The 14751-nt window shown below is 41.5% G+C and overlaps 1 protein-coding gene across 4 annotated transcripts in view; it reads left to right on the top strand.

Moving 5' to 3' along the window:
- GPRIN2 (G protein regulated inducer of neurite outgrowth 2) overlaps window positions 1-14751 on the top strand; it is a 34336-nt gene that overhangs the window by 9208 nt on the left and 10377 nt on the right. For 2 of the 4 annotated variants that reach the window (XM_032994085.2, XM_032994086.2), the window contains exon 1: window positions 5903-6449. The exons of 1 other annotated variant lie outside the window; for it this stretch is intronic. The gene's annotated coding sequence lies outside the window, so the exon portion shown is untranslated. Of the gene's footprint in view, window positions 1-5902; window positions 6450-14751 lie in introns of those variants that run through there. One more of the 4 variants, XM_009970052.3, reaches the window with a different exon arrangement.

The following is a 14751-nucleotide window of genomic DNA, read 5'->3' as shown; positions in this document are numbered from 1 at the left end:
CAAAAGTAAACTAACAAGGTTTTATACATGACTGTGTGTTTGAAAAGAGTTCAGATCCAAATTTGCAAGAGTATCTTGGTGGACATATCACATTGGACAGAATTATTGATGACCTCTTAAAGTGTAATATTTGTTACCGTTTTTTTTTTTCTGGGAGTGGGCCCCTGGAGCTCTGCTGGCTTCTGTGGTACTGGCTTGCCTCCTTTCCTGTTGAGAGTAATGAAACAGATGGAAGACCAGCAATGAAATGCAGAGTGAAGCCAAACATGTGATTAAATTCTCAAAAGAGCCAAAGCCCTTATATTGCATGAAAGGCAGCTTAAAGCTACCCCAAAACTGTCTTGAAGGTTTATTTTTTGTGCAATTATTTATTGCTATTTGCTACTGGATATTAAGCAACTTTAGAGAAGAGGGGAGACATTCTGGTAGTTGTGCATGGCAGGAAATGAGTTCTGGGCAAAGAAGAAGTGAGAGCAGAGTGCCCATGTGATAGTCCCTTGATTGAAGGTTTCATGTCAAAATCTTTGGTTTGTAAAATACATGATTAGAAGAGGGACCTTGTTTACATTCTCCATAATCAGATGTTGTTCTATTCATTTGATAAGCAAATAAAAAAAACAGTGTTGTGCAGAGCACAGAGTTTGAAATATATGATTGCTTATATCAGTGGGCTGCCTTGCAAACTGCCAAGGCAAAATAAAGGCAAAAGAACCGATCTGCTTTGTTGAGAAAGCCACTCTTAAATTGAAGTTGAAAAAGAAAGAAGATGACATGGCTCAAAACCACAAGTTTTCACAGTACTAAAAAGCCTGAGAGCTTTCAGAAAGATTAATCCTGCAAAGAATAGTACTACATCTATGTTGTTCCTTGAAAAAAGTCATGTCAGTAGTGTTACAAGCGTTATTCCCAAGCAAGATGAATTTAGATGACCTGGTAGATTTCATGATGCCTTTATGAAATAAACCCACACAAATCATCTTCCTTTCCACAGAAAAATAAAATAGCAGAATAGAGGCTTATTCATAGACCATACTTGCTACAATTGTGCTGTCTAACCAGCAGTTATCTTCTCCCAGGCAGAAGAAGCAGAAGTCATCAGCTGCTCGCTAGATATAAACACTCTAAATGTGACTGAGAGCTGTTCTTTTCTAAAAATAGATATACTCTGTGTGTATGTCCCCCAGCATGGCATATCCCTAATTAGATGTATAAAAATGACTTTTTTCTATTGATCTGTCTATCTGTCTTCAATATATAATGGTGGAGTCCTTCAAAAGTAAGGCTGTTACTGCTTTTTAACAGTGGTTTTTTATCAGGGTGTCATATGCATTGTAGTGCAATTCAGGCAACAAGGTGAAGGGTTCTGTCTCAGTTTTTGTCACACAGAATGCTTGTTGGATTACATGAATAAACCACCCTTAGAACACAGGCTGGACCCCAATCTTCTCTCCCCATATTGACTATTCATGAGAAAAGATTGCCATGTTCATTCTTACTTTTTCCCTAATTCTCAGTGGATCTTCAAGTTGTTAATGCCAAGTGTTTCATTATGCAAGTATTCATGTATTCATGCACAATGGCCCAAGCAGATTGTTCTACAGCAGTCAAGGTCAGTCCAAGTTGGTGTGGTTTTACACACACATGTGCACACACATGCACTTTCACTGTGCAGTCTGAGTGCCAGGAGTGGTAGGAGAAGGGGAAGGAATGCAGAAATAACACAGACTGGTTTACACTTTGGGGAAATGACAATAGAGGTAGGTCAACAACTTAAACACTACTTTCTGGGTCTAGTTCTTCGTCAGTTAGTACTTGGAAGTCTGAGAATTTGAGGACAGCTCATTTTCTTAAATAACTCCAGTACATGAGAAGATGGTCTAGATTTGCAGATATTTTTAATAAATTAAGCATTTATATATATAAATGGCATTGCTTTCTTAAGTGGAACATTAACATGTGATTAGATGGATTCTATCTGTAAATTATCTTTGAATTACAGCTGTTGCATGTTTATCTAAAACTTTAATTTGGAGTTTTTGTGATATTGCTTATATGACAGAATTGCTTTCTTTGTAAAATTCTATGTCAGAAAAAATTGTGCTTCTTATGTCAAGTGGAAGGTGACGGTCAGTTTTATGTTTTCAAACAGTCTCAGATGCATTTCACTTGTCTCAAGTGTGTGTGAAAACACTTGCTATGCTAGCTCCTATACTCGACTGACTGAAATTATTTTGGGTATCCATGCACAGGCAAAACCTGAAAACCTGGCACTGCATACAGAATGCCAATTTCAATAAGGGGCTAGCAGTACCTAGAGTGGAGAGCTTCTGACTGGTTATAGGGATAGCGAAAGTTAAGTTTAGCTATGGTGCATTAGTTATTATCTTGAAGGATCTCTCAGGTTGCACTAAAGTGCTGTTACGCTTCAGAAACACTCAAAAATACTTTACAATGGAGGTATCCAAGACCTGATCCAAATTGACTGTGGCAGGTGACATTCAGGCAAATGAGCAGTGTTACCCACAAGGCAGCATATTGTTCCTGGAGGGCTACATTACTGTTGTAGACTAGAACATATTCCAGAAATGCATTAAGCTACAATCAGCCTGGTTGCAGGTGCAGTTTCACAGGCTTAAGTGGCTTTGAATCAACAGACAGCAAATATCAGCCTTCCACGGTTTGCGTACAGAGCCCCCAGACAGGGAGATATGAACAAATTGCAAGCAGCATCTTTGTGAATCGGCTCAGAAGGGCATTTCTAGCTGGGCACTTTCACACTGGGGGCACTTGAACCTGCCTCCTCAGAGAGGAGCTGATGGGGGAGTTCAGCAATTGCAGTCTGGGCAGGTCCAAATCACCCCACCTGGCATGAAAAAGTTACTACAGATGACAGCAGTCCAGTCAGTGCAAGAAAAGGCTGTCGAGTTACAAATGGGAAGGGGAGAGAGGAGGGCTTCAGTACAAGTTTTTAGGTCTCACAGGGAGGAACCAAGACATCTGGATGGTTTTCCCACCCCATACCTTCTTCTAAAGAGGGGTAGCTGGCCAAAGTGTGGTCAGCGAATTTTAGGTTGGACAAAGGGCTTCTGGGCTAGGACTGGGCTGCTTCTCTCTTGAATGTGGAAGCCCTTATTGCCTTGATGGAGGCTAGGGTGACAAAAACTGGCCCGCTCGTCTGACAGCTCTGCCTGGTGGTGCCTTTCTTCAGCAGGCAAGCAGAGATAACTGCTTTTCCTCAGGTGAGGTGACTCAAAGCCATGGGGCTGGTGGCTTGCTTTCTTCTGATCTGCAAGCACCCAAATCAGTAAATAGTAATTTTGAAAGCTCTTTTCAGTGGCTGGGAGTAGGACTTTAATTTAGTCAAACTAAACACATTCTCACGTGTTTAAACCCTGGGTGGAGATCTCAGAAACATGAATTAGCTGAGCTGATTAGGCTGAGCAACAGTGGCAGAACTGTTCTGCAAAAATCCTGTTGAAAACAATGTTTCCCTTCTAACCAAAATAAATTAACATTGTCTGGATTTAGCCTAATGTATCTGTAGCCTATTGACTTCTCAGTTTCCTTGAGCTGTCAACTTTGGTAAAGAAAGATACAGAATAAATTCTCCAAATCTGAATTTTGAAACATCTTTACACCTTTTATCATTATACATAAACAGTTGCATGCCACTTGCATCACTATGGATGCCCAGATGTGTAACCTGTTGAGGTAAAAGTTGGTCACCAGTATCTTTCAGTAAACATATTTTGATGTTTTTAGTGAAAATAGTCAACTTTGCTGGACATAACAAATCCAGGACAAGAGAGTTATGCAACTTCCTCCTGTAGAGGGTTTAAAGAAACAGAGAAATCCAATATTATCCTCACATTGTATCCTTTATATGTTCTTGGGGCATGGTTTGGGCAACTTGGGACAAGTTTAGAAGAGGCATTTGTCCGAAAGGGTCACACACTGAGTTGTTCCACAGCTGACCACTGGCACTCACTAACAGTGTTGGAATAGCTAGGAGTGCCAGGCATGTGTCCCATCGTGTCAGCCAAAGGTCCTTTGCTGGAATGAGAAAGGAAGCAAACCTCTCTAGATTAGTCCTCTCCCTGAGGCACCATTGCAGTCCCCTACCACTGGGGGGAAAGTCACCTGGGCAGGATCCTGGGCAGCCAGGAGGGCTGATAAGAAGGCTCTGGAGGGGCCGGCTCCAGGGACCTTCTGTTTCTGGCCTTGCAGGAAGGATGCAGAAGGTCAGCACAAATAGCTGACTTCAAGTGCCTACTCTGCTTCATTGCTGTGATAAACATGGCAAGTAAAATAAAGCAACCGGAAAGCTGCTGCTGACCCAGGCACGGCTGTTAAGCCCTGAAACGCTTCCTGACCTGCTGGAGTAATTGCTTAGTGAGTGTGTGAGGGGTATGTGTTAGGAACAAAGCCTGGAAGCACATAGAAAATGATGGTTTTTGCAGCCCATTTTGAAGGCTCAGAGAGCAATCTTGTGTTCCTAAAAGCATCGGGAGGGGGGTCTTGGGCTGCCTCTCCCAGCTGAGCTGAGTGATGGGAGGGTACTGGGGGAAGACTTCCCAACAAAGTGAGAATGTGCTGTAAGTGTTTTACAGGAAAGAGTTGACTTGAAAGGGTTATTTCCTTCTCCTTTCCCCATCAGAGATCCAACCAGCCTACCTTTTGTGAAGCTTTAGGTGGAGGGGAATAGACCAGAAAGAAATAAAAGTGGCTCACAATGCGGAGGCAAGGAGTTGTACCTGGGAAAGGACCGAGTGTAGCAGCTGATAAAGGCAAGTGAAAGAGGAGATTCTTTACAGAAACCGGCCACCATGGATGGGGACAAGATTCCGCTGGCCACATCTGTCCTTGGCATTCCCCAATGCACTGGGGGTCACACCTGGAAGCTTGGAGGGACCTGGATGCCTGTGCCCTCGAGGCAGGGCTTCCCTGCTGGGTGAGGCTGGGACAGGGGATGCTCAACAGCAGCGCCCTCGGGACCCTGCCATCGCCCTGAGTGAGCCTCCACGGCAGGCCGAGCACGAGGGCATGGTGCTGCCTTCGCACCTGCGTGCGGTGAGGGCCAGCCTGGCCGCAGCCTCTGGCAAGTTGGGGATCCCCCCTGGGACACAGTGCACAGTGGTGCAGGTGGCCACGCGTAGGTGGGCGGCCGTGAGCCCAGAGGTGCCAGTGCCAGGGGCAGGAGGGCGGGCGAGCACGAAGGGAGAATGGGACTGGTGGGAGGGCAACCCAGGCCATAGCTGCAGGCACCCTGATGGGTGAGCTGAGACGTACTTTTTTTAAGAAGTCACTTTGGTTCAACTAAGATTTGTTTTAGTAAGTGGAAACAGGTTCTGGAAAATGACTTGCAATAGAAAATTAGTTCTAAATTGTGTCCTCTCCATGACAAACTAGATAACTGTCTATAGCATGCTGCTTTTTCCATCTCTCCCTACTCAGCATAAACAGTTTCAGTCTTTTCACTCCATTGGGACATCCTTGTTCCTAGTCCATGCCTATACAACTGATGCATTCTGGGGTTTGGGGTTTTTTTGTTTGTTTGGTTTTTTTTTTTTTTTTGATCACTCTGGATTACCAGAAGCAATGATGTTTCCTACTAGTGATTTCACATTTACATGGGGGCAGAAATTGAACACAACTAGGGTGGCTTGGCCCAAGTGCCAGTTCCTTTGTATACCTTTTATAATTTTCCTTTCTCCCTTATCACTTCTATTCTTCCCCCTCTGCTCCTCCTCTTCCTGCCCCTCTTTGCCTCCCCTCCCTGTGCTTCCCTGGCGGCATTGCCGTCTCTGCACAGGCCCAGTTTCTCTAATCAGATGAAGCTGCAGGATTATCTCTCTCCCTCTCTCCTAGGCTCCATTTTATTTCCTCTCCAGCCAAGGGGGGAGGCAGGAAGGGGCGTCACGTCTGGGCAGAGGAAACCCCATCTCCCAGTCTCCTGCCTTTGATGCTCTTTAACAATCCCTCCTCCTTCCCCTTATCATATGCTCACCTTAGTGTCAACAGCATCAGGCAGATCAAGGAGCCCAGTTTCTGAAGGAAATCTGAACTCTTTTGGCTTTTGTTATGCTCAGATTTCTGAGCATCTATCTTAAATATTCCCCAGGTAACTTGAACAGGGAAGCTGGATGTGCAGTCTCTGAGTAGGGGGAAGGTAAGGACCATGGAAGTCATGTATTGCCCATTCTCTCATCTCCTGTAAGGACACTGAGTGCTCCCCGTTTTGCCAGCAGGTCTTTGAGAGTAACAAAGCAGATGAGAGGAAGGGAGCGGAGCGGCACGGAGACAGACCCAGGCTTCTGTAATTGCTGTGTTGGCAGCAGGGCATTGATGGCTGGACTGAAAAGCCTACGAAACTGTAGTTTTCTCTTTTACTAAGATGATGGAAACTATGGCTCTGAGCTTTAATTTAATTTGACGTAGTTCTGCAGAAGGTGAGTTTTTTTGTACTGGTGCCTTTCACTTAGATGTGTATGTATTTGTCTTTTAGCAAGTGTTTGTAGGATATGCTTGTCACTGTTTCTTTGGGGGAGAAAAGTCCCCATAATCCAGTTCATCTTATTCCCCTGCACATCTGCAAGTTTACAAAGATGCTTTTTGATTAGCTTTTATGTGTATGTTGGGTTTCTGATACTAAGAAAAAGACTAAATTATATTCCTCTCAATTGTTACCTTTTAGTACTAATCTGCCAGAGAATGGTTTCCCTTGATTTTTCTACCTTGTGTACCACGTGTGTTTTAAATTCTTAAGAAATTAATATCCAACACTAGAGAAAACCAGGAATATTTCAATGCCTTCTACATACCAGCTTTGTTTTATGCTCGTCTTTCCTAGATAAATGATCAATCACTGTTTAAAATGACTGATAAAATTTTCTGTTAAACTGAAACATATCTTTTCCAAAGTCAAAGATTTTATTTGGTCTGGCTTTTTATTGCCACTGGAGTAAATGTTTTAAATCAGAAACCATAGTAGAATAGTGTTTTATGCATATGTTGTCGTTTATAACCTCCTATGATTAAAAGTAAGAATTTGTGCTGATGTACTTCTGAATTTTAGAGGAAGAGCTTTAAAAGGGGGGGGGCGGGGAGCAAAACAGTTATTTCTGTTTGGAGAACTCTAAGCATGAAAGGTGACTGGAAAGATAACCAATTTATAAATGTATTTTGTAAGATGTTGATCTTGTGCATAAACAAGGTGGACCATATAAAGATCAAAAACTACCTCTTTTCTAGTGACTCACGCTTTGAAGTAATCATCTGATACAAAAATATTGGTGATCTCCTTGCACCAAAACATCGATTAAAGCTTGCAAATAGTTGTTTACATGTTTAAGGTTAAGCATATATCTGATTGTTTGCAGGACCAATATTGCAGTAAAATCCGATTTCAAAGACCCCTGCATGGAGTCTTTGTGTAAAAGAATTATGTTTGGGGAAGGTTCCATTTACGAGGGTGGATTAGATGAGGGCTTCATGTTTTCATGTTGTGGCTCAGTTATTCTATAAAACACTCCTCTGTGATTATAGGGTTTTGTTGATTTTTACCATCCAGACATTTTATCTTAACTGTACTCTAGAGAGAGCTGCAATTGCAGCTTATTTTATCTGACAATTATCTAGGGCTGCATAAACAACAAAAGCAGTGAACTGCATATAGCCTTGTGGTGTCTGAGTTGGTTTATAATACCGAATGTGATAATTCCCCATTAGATAACCATACCAAATCCACATTTTTCCTTCCATAGTAAATGATACATATTCCAAATACACTTGAAATATAAGAGTGTATAAGGGAGGGTAGAACAGACAAATTGTTATTGATGATCATTGTACTTCTGAAGTTTAATTTTCTTTCTGTTAAGGTCAATGACAAAGGGTAAATTAGAGGTAGCTTTAGAACACCCCAGATGAGCAGAGGTATTTGCTGTACCGGAGAGGTAACATTACACCTGTCTGCAGGCTGGTTCGTTCTGTGCAGAACAGCAGCAAAATCCTCTTCCTCCTTCAGTAACTCTTCTGATTAAAGAGGCTGAATTCTCCATTCTTTTCCCCTTAAGATGAGCATGGAGTGTACTTGACTGGTCCCCTGTATTTGGATATTGCAAGCTGTTAAACAAGGGGCAAAAGAATGCAGCCTAGGAAAGATGCATTCAAAGGCTCCAAAACCAGGCAGAGAGTTAGTTGTTAATGGTATTTATTAATTTTCTGTGTTCTGTAAGTACTTTTTTCCATGAATCAGAAAAAATAAAAGCCTTATTTTTGTTATTGTATGCCATAGTGTCATTGTTGCAAGTGACCCTCAAGTCATTGGGCAATTCTCTTCCTAAAAAGAAACAAGTTTGTATCTTTGGCAGATGCATGTGGTATTTCATTACTTGTAGTCCCAAACCATTCTTGCCCAAGGCAACAGTGTAGCGTGCATCATAATAGGCTGCAAATGATGTTACACTTCACTTTCCTTCTCAGCTTTGCACTTTTTTTTTTAATACATCCCACCCCTCCCACCCCCACCCCCCACCCCCCCCACCCCCCCCCCCCCGCCATTTCCTGTGACTGTGAGCAGCACCATGGAGATTGTGGGCCCCAGCCTTTTGGTTAATTCTTGCAGTTTCATTCTACAACAATAAGAGTTTTTTAACTGGTGCAAACTGTAAAGCTGTATGCATATACAGTACCAAAGGTGAAAACACTTCTCTTTGGGCTATTAAAATTCTGAAAGATCCGAGTCATCCAAACTCTTAATAGTCTTATTTTCCCTTGAGGGAATGATGGGGGGTGTTTCAGGGGCGAGAGTGAGATCTTTTCTGTAAAAGCAAAAAGAGGGGGAGAGTGAAAATAAATGTTGGAATACAGTGGTCAGGAATATCTGCACAAGGGATACAATGAGAAGGCAGTGAACTGACAGATACTAAATGATTCATTCTCTGGTTAAGATCATTTGATGCTATATTTCTTATGGATGCATTATAACTATTGAATTAATCTAAAGCTATGCAGCTAATAGTTCGTATATATGTTAAGAACTGTCCTTTAGGAGTATCCTCTGATTCCTTAGTGGATGGTGGGGAACAAGGTGGTCTCTTCCTTTTACGAAAGCTGTTAAAGTTCTCCTGAATAAAGTTCCACTCAGAGAAATTAACCTTAGTAACAGGAACCAAAAGAAAACACTTTGGGGCTGCTTAGGTATATATACTCAGAGCATAGGAATTAGGGACAGACTAACTAAATTAAGTTGATATCAGCCAGGTCTTGGCTACTGTGGTGTTGAGTGTGAGCACTGGGCACCTGAGTTATATCCAACCATTATTCTGCACCAAAAAAACATCGTAAGGAAGAACACCTTTAAACTGGCCTATCCCTGTGTGCATCTGTAAAGTAGTATGTTGTCCAAAATTATGGCTTAGCTCTTGCACAGTGTGGATTTAATACAAAACAGAGACAGGAGCAGGAGTATTTCTCCATCTGTAGAATATTTGCTTATTAAGCTTTAGCAAGAGCACACTTGAGTGTGCAAATGAAAGTTAATGGGATTGAGCAGTTGCAATACCTCCATTTGATTTGCAGAGCTTTACTCTAGTCAGTAGTGCATAAGACTGACAGAACCCAGTTCATCTGAGCTGAACTGAAAGATCCAACTTCCTTTTCAGATCAAACTAAGCAAACCTGACATGGAAATTGGAGAAATGATGAATGCACAAAACCATCCACTCTTCTAAACTGGATTTTTTTTTTAGACTTTAAAAATTATTTTATTGTTTTCTACAAAGAATCTGCTAGGAATATTCAGTGTTTATGACTGAACAGGGTGGTGAATTGAGTCTTGAAACGCTGTCAAGGAAAAAGATACATCTTGTTTTAGCATTTTATTTGGTTGTCAATGGCCTCTAAACTGTGGAAGGAGTGGAGTGCTTTTGTTGATTTAGTAACAAGAAAGGTGCTAACAGATTGGAAAGAAACTTTTGCAGTTCACTGCCTCCTTCATATGTATCACCTGGCTTGTAGAATACAGGGATCGCTTTTGTGGTTCCTTTCAAAAGTCATTCCTGGTTTATCTAGTTTCAGTAAAAGGTACAGGTTCCACTAATCAGTTAAACAAATGGTTTAATATTGCAAAATGGTTACACATTCCAGCTTCTTTTGAGGCTCAGGATGAGAAGCTATATGAAAAATTCTCATTGGCAATTACAGATAAAAGCACAAAATTATGAAAACAATATAAAAAAAAAATCATTGAATCATTCAGTTTGGAAGGGACATTGGGAACTCGTTTATTCCAACCTCCTGCTCAAAGCAGAGACAGCTATGAGGTCAGATCCACTTGGGCCTTGACTGTGGTCAAACCAATGTTTGAAAAACAAAGAATTCCTGTAACAGAGACTTAAATCAGTATCTTCTTGCTAGCAGTTAACAGCAGATGCTTAAAGAGTTATCCTCTAGCTGTCCATGTCATACAGGTGAGATCTTCCTCTACCCTGGTGATGACAGGAACATGCATTGTCTTGCAGCTCTTGAGTTGTTCCGCATTTATAGCTCAATATTTTGTGTTTCTGACATTATTAAATGTTAATAGGGAAGTAGAGACTTCTGCAGATCATTTTGTGGTTAAGATTAACCAAGAGGAGGGGAAACTTGCTTGTTTACATAGAGCGGGGTGTAAACATAAGTTCTTGAGGAAGTTCTTCACTTACTCGGATTTGACAAAACATTTGCAAGCTTTAGTCTGCTGCTTTACCGTGTACTGGTTTTTCCTCTCCTGAAGGTCTCTGGTGTCAAACGAGCTTTGGATAGCATCTTATGAGCATGGGCTCTCCTCTAGCCAAGCTCTAATGTTTTTCTTCTCTCAGTTGTGAGAAAGTAGAGAGATGCTCCCTTTCATCACTTTCAAATGTTTTCTGAAAACTATAGATAATAGTTTCCCACGTAGGTCTGATTAGACCACAGAGTAATTGGGTCAGTTGCTTTTTTGAGAGACACCATGCTTTGACATAATAACTGTTATTTATAACAGCTTGAAAAGGAAACTTACTCTTCCTAGTTCCTCCCATATTCTTTGTTTATATAGTTTCAAATCTAGCTTATACTACAGATGGACAGCGGGAGCTTTTAGCAACGCTATGAAACACAATTAGATAGTCGCCTTTTTAGTCCTTTTCAATACTCACTTGACTATGTGTATAGCATTACTTATCCCTCTGGATAGACATTGCCTGTTCTTTTCCAGTGTAAAGATATATAAAAGACAGCTTGCAGTGTGAACTGAAGACTTAAATTTGTCACAGAATCTCTCTGACAGAGAGACTTTCACTGAAAGTTCATCATAGTAAATAAAAGCTTGTAAGTGAATGCAGCACTGCAGGACAACATGGTCGGCAGTTGTGACAGCTCTGCTTATAAAGGTATAATGAATCTACTTACAGTAAATCATTTCTACTTAATAGGCATGCATATTATATGTACAATACATACATAGGACACCTAATTTGAAAAACTCTATTAATACTGGGTTTATGTATGTGAAATCCTTAAGATTACTCATCCTCACTTGATGCTGGGAATCTGGAGGAGGGGATGCTTTAAACAGATGCTTCCAAGGCATGGGTAATGTCTGAATTTTACCAGTAAGATGGATTTTCTGCAAGTGCAACAAGAATTTCACGTAGAGATGCTCTATTTATTTCTTTCAAACTAAATATTACAAAAGAAGGGCCAGAATACATCCTTCTCAATGTCTTATATTTAAAATCTTTCTGGGATTTCAGAGTGCTCTGCAATCGTGAGTTAAGCCTTTAACTACCTACACAGGGGCTTCTGCATCTAATCCCTGAGTCACAGATGAGTAAACTGAGTCACAAAGTGAATGACTTGCTCAAGGTCATACGGTATGTCAGTGAGCACAGACAGAATTAGAAGGCAATTGTTTCTTCTTTTTAATTACTGAACAACTGTTTTTTATAATCTAGAAGTCAGTTTCTGTCAGTCTACAATCAAGAAGTCAGTCTTTTCCCTACCACTGCTGAGAGCAGCTTCTAGAGATAGATGGATTACTTTTCTGAATCTGTCTTTTCTCCAGTGTTTTGTGTACAGTTCATAAACACTGTCATTTAAATAAAGAATTATATGGGGTTTTCTTGTAGCCGTTGTGTAATGTTCAATCCCAGGGAAAATAAGGGAACAAGAAATGAGGGTAAATTACTAGGTCTTGCTAGATAAGTTGCCAGGGTTTTTTAGGCAGAAGGGACATTTAACTATTACATGTAGAAGAAGAATGAACCATCTTTGATTGTTCTGGTGGGGCATCTTTCAATCTGTAAATATTGTCTTCCTTTATCCTAAAAGGGATGTTTGGAGAGCTTCAGATTACTGTTACTTTATGTGTCACCATTATTCCTGTCTGATGCCACTACAGGAATTGTCATCTTTCTATTAAGGATGATATGTGAACATGAAAAGCTGCTGTACTTGTGGCTGTATCCAGTCAGTATTTTTAAGGCAGATTTGAGCTTGCTTTGTCTGCCACTGTAACTAGTTATAAAGCTTGGATCTCTGTCAGCATAAGCCTGAGCCCAAGTGTTAGCTCTGCACCTCTGGCCACCTCCTGCCAGTCAGCACGGAGCACACACACACACACACACACACTAACTGTCCATCGACTCGCACAGACTGTGTGACGGAGCTGTAGGTGTCAGGCGCACGCATGTTCACTGGTCAGGGTGCAGTACCTCATTGCCCTCCTATTCAAAAGTAACAAACTGCACTGCTGAATCCTGAAGTTAAAGCTAGGATATCCGTAGGGCCGGGGGGAGGCAAAGCCAAGCTGATTTCGTATCTTCCCCCTAACTGTTGCTATTAAGCTTTCAAGCAAACAGCAAAAATTATGATTTGAATGTTTTCTACTAAAACACATGAGTTTACAGGTAGATATTTTCATCACTTACCAAGTTTGGGTAGAGTTTGTTGGATGTCCAAACTGCTGACCTCTTGTTCAAATTGCATTAATACATAGCTGTACTCCCGTGCTGTGAGATGGGGGCCAGGCTGTAAGCAGGCTTTTATTTTTCCATATGAGTTTGAAGTTCATGATGCTTCACAGGCAACTGATTCACACAGTTTGGAGGCTTGGACCTCTGATGGTTAGAAGCTTGCTGAGCAAGCTATATAGGCCATGTGATTTTGCAGAGTTCCAGATCAGTGGGTTTGCTTTGGGGGTAGTGTGTTCAGGACTGAAGAGTGGACCCAAAAAGGGAGCTATGAGGGGGATGAGTCGTTCAATACCAGACTGACCATGTCTCTTCCACATTGGTACATGTGAGGGAATAGGACTTGGTCTTCTGCTGTGAAAAGGTTCACTAGTGTCTGTGTCTCTGAAATAAATCCAAACACAAATAGGTCACTGCAAATTTTGTGCATTAAATATTAATTCCTAAAGAAATTATGAAATCTTTCTCACAGGACTGTTGTACTGCCAGTGGATACCAGTAGCTAGCAGCTTTTAACAGCATAAACCTGGCAGCTGAATTAACAGCTTCATTTTGCATAATTCTGTTCTGCTCTAAACCAGAAAGGCAATTATATTAATGTACCACTTCTGTAGGCACACACTGTTCATTGTAAGCATGATTCTAGGTCAGTGTTACCTGCTGTCATAATATCTGATGGGCTGTTTTGGTTTTTTTTTTTTTTGACAAAGCCCTGTCTGCTGAAAACAGATTACAGTATCAGCATATTTAATTTGTAATGAAAAAGTCTTAATTCTGACTGAAGAGACAAGCTTTAAAGAAGTGAGCTGTCAAATACTAACAGTGACCATCAAGTATGACTGTGCGGTATCTCATATTCTAGCTCTGTCAGGTATACATATACAGGGGGCCTACAGGAAAGATGGGGAGACTCAGGGATTGTAGGGATAGGATGAGGGGTAATGGCTTTAAACTGAAAGAGGGTAGGTTTAGATTAGATGTAAGGAAGAAATTCTTTCCTGTGCGGGTGGTGAGGCCCTGGCCCAGGGTGCCCAGAGCAGCTGTGGCTGCCCCCTCCCTGGAAGGGTTCAAGGCCAGGTTGGACGGGGCTGGGAGCACCCTGGGATGGGGGAAGGGGGCCCTGCCCGGGGCAGGGGGGTGGGAACTAGGTAATCTTAAGGGTCCCTTTCAGCCCAAAGCGTTCTACGATTGTAGGGCAGCTTGTACACTGAGGTAGGTCTATGTGCACATGGAGACTGTGGGAATAATGTTTTGTTTATAGTTGTTTATAGATTTCCACTAAAAAAGATCAAAATCCTAAGAGATCTTTGAAGTCATTTCGGGGCCAGATGATTAAATAAAGGTGGTGAAGAGGATGCATAGTTGCACAGTGCATCATGTGGTGGTGTCAGGACTACATCCCAAGACATGCCTCCCTTGTGATAGAGTGCACCCCTCTCTAGTTTCCCAATAGTTTATTTACAGCCCTGTATGAATTTGCCTTCCTGAAAATTCAATTAAAGTTGTCGTTAAAATAGTCTCATTTAGCTCATCCTTCTCAGGATCTTCTCTCATGGCACTCTCATTTTAGCTTTTTTCACTTTAGAATTTAGAGTTCCCAGCTCTTCTTTCCTGGTTCAGATTCTACCAGGGCCGTGGGCTGCCCCTGCTGTTTCTTAAAAGCAAATGCTCATCCTCTCACACAACTTTTCTTATGCTGTTGGGATAATTGTGGACACAGTGGCCTTGTCATTCTGCCTTGAGGTGAATGTATCAG

The sequence above is a fragment of the Tyto alba genome, unplaced genomic scaffold (assembly GCF_018691265.1).
Source record: "Tyto alba isolate M040663 unplaced genomic scaffold, T.alba_DEE_v4.0 Super-Scaffold_1, whole genome shotgun sequence".
Classification (NCBI taxonomy): domain Eukaryota; kingdom Metazoa; phylum Chordata; class Aves; order Strigiformes; family Tytonidae; genus Tyto; species Tyto alba.
The sequence above is the reverse complement of the archived record's forward strand: the minus strand, read 5'-3'. Positions and strand labels throughout refer to the sequence as shown.